Source organism: Panthera pardus, unplaced genomic scaffold (assembly GCF_024362965.1).
Source record: "Panthera pardus isolate Hobbes unplaced genomic scaffold, ASM2436296v1 HiC_scaffold_6, whole genome shotgun sequence".
In the NCBI taxonomy this organism is placed as follows: domain Eukaryota; kingdom Metazoa; phylum Chordata; class Mammalia; order Carnivora; family Felidae; genus Panthera; species Panthera pardus.
The window spans coordinates 10,727,441-10,729,652 of NW_026526991.1; positions in this window are offsets into that span (position 1 = coordinate 10,727,441).

Genomic DNA, 2,212 nt, shown 5'->3' on the forward strand with positions numbered 1-2,212 from the left:
TTTGTCCCCACTTTATAAATGATGAAATTAAAGTTCAGAGAGGTGAAGCAACTTGACCGAAGTCACATGGCTAGTAAATAGCCCCGTCAGGATTTGAACCTTGGTCTGTGTGGCCCAAAGCCTGGGATCAATCCCCCGGAGATGCTGTTCTGGGAAGATGGGCCACGAAAGGGGCTTGGCATGGGGCCAGCCCACAGGAGGGTGATTCCAAAGGGTTGGTTTTCTTTTCCTCTCCCTCAACAGCCACAGTGCTGGTGTGGGTCACAGCAGGCCCAGGCTAATTCACCAACCATCTGGTACTTTCTTGTGTTTAACGAATATTTCTTGAGCTCCTACTATGTGCCAGGCACTATTCTAGGCAGTGAGGATTCACTGAAGAAAAAAGAATTCCCTGTATATACTCATGAGAAAGACAATAGAGAAGTAGAATATACAGGGTGTTGGGAGATGAAAAGTGCTGTGGAGGGAACATAGCAAAACAAGATAGGTCTGGGGGGCTATGAATGAGGGGAGAGAAAATATTGTAATTAAAAAAATTTTTTTTAACATTCATTTTTTTTTGAGAGAGAGCATGAGCAGGGGAGGGGCAGAGAGAGAGGCAGACACAGATTCCAAAGCAGGCTCCAGGCTCTGAGCTGTCAGCACAGAGCCCGACACGGGGCTTGAACCCATGAACCGTGAAACCATGACCTAAGCCGAAGGTGGACACTTAACTGACCGAGCCACCCAGGTGCCCCAAACATTGCAATATTTTTTAATGTTTATTTATTTTTGAGAGAGAAAGAGCACGACTAGGAGGGGGGCAGAGAGAAAGGGAGACACAGAATCTGAAGCAGGTTCCAGGCTCTGAGCTGTCAGCACAGAGCCTGACGTGGGGCTTGAACTCACAAGCCGTGAGATCATGACCCAAGCTGAAGTTGGACGCTTAACCGACTGAGGCACCCAGGTGCCCCCTCAAACATTGCAATTTTTAAAAAAATGTTTATTATTTTGAGAGAGAAAACACATATGTGTGCAAGCAGAGGGGCAGAGAGAGAAAGAGAGAGAGAGAATCCCAAGCAGGCTCCACACTCAGCACGGAGCCCGACGCAGGGCTTGAACTCACGAACCGTGAGATCATGAGGTCATGATCTGAAATCAAGGGACGCTTAAGTGACTGAGCCACTCAGGTGCCCTGACGTCGCAGTTTTTAAAAAGTGGCCTGGGAATGCCTCATAGAGAACATGACATTTGTGTCAAGAAATGAAGGAGGTGAGGGAGCGAGACATGCAGACCTCTAGGGAAAGGTCCAGGCAGGAGCAGCACGTGCAAAGGTCCTGAGGTAGGTGTGCACCTGGACTGGCCAGAAGCCCAGTGGGTCTGGAGCGGAGGGAACAAGGGGAGAGTAGTAAGAGGTGGGGTTGGGGCCTGCAGGCTGCCGTATGATCTTTGGCTTGTGTTCTGAGGGAGATGGGGACTCCGTCAGAGGAAGGATGAGACGTGAGTGGCCTTGTGTCCAGCATGATGGAAAAGGTGGTTGGAGAAGGCCCTCTGTCCACAGCTGGCCGGGAGAAGGGCGGCAATACAGACTGCTGAGTGAGATGGGGTGCGGCAGACTACAGCTGGAGAGATACGCTTCGAGGCCTCCTGTGGCCCAGACGAGGCCCAGAGACCTGGGTTCCACTGGCTCTGTGGCTGAGCTGCTAGATCCTTCCACGCCTTTTGTGCTCAGCGATCAACTGGGAATAACTATCCTAGCGCCAGCGGCTTGAGGAGCAAAGGAACTGAGCCACCTACCGTAGGTGCCCCGGAGACGGGGAAGGGGGCAGCAGGGAAGGCTTTGTGGCGGAGGGGACCCTTCCTTGAGCCGAGCCTTGACGTCCCAACGGCATGAAGCTTGGCCAGAGGAACCTGGGTGACGACGGGGAGGATGGGGGAGAGCACGCAGGAGGAGGTGCATACAGCCAGAGGACACGCCGGGAGGCTGGCGAGCGGGAGCCCCGAAAATAACGGGTGTTGAAGGGGCTCAGCCGACGGTCTCCGGGGAGTGGGGAGGCTGGGGCGGCCCTTCCCTTCCACGGGGCGTGGAGGGTTTGTTGTCGCCCCCGCCCCCACTAGAGCAGCTGGCCGGGCCGGGGGCTGTCCCTTCCGCGGTGCCTGTGTCGTTTCCAGCCGCCTCGGGGACTCCCCAGGGCCGGCCCCGCCCCTCGGGCTGCGCTGGAGGCAGGGGCGG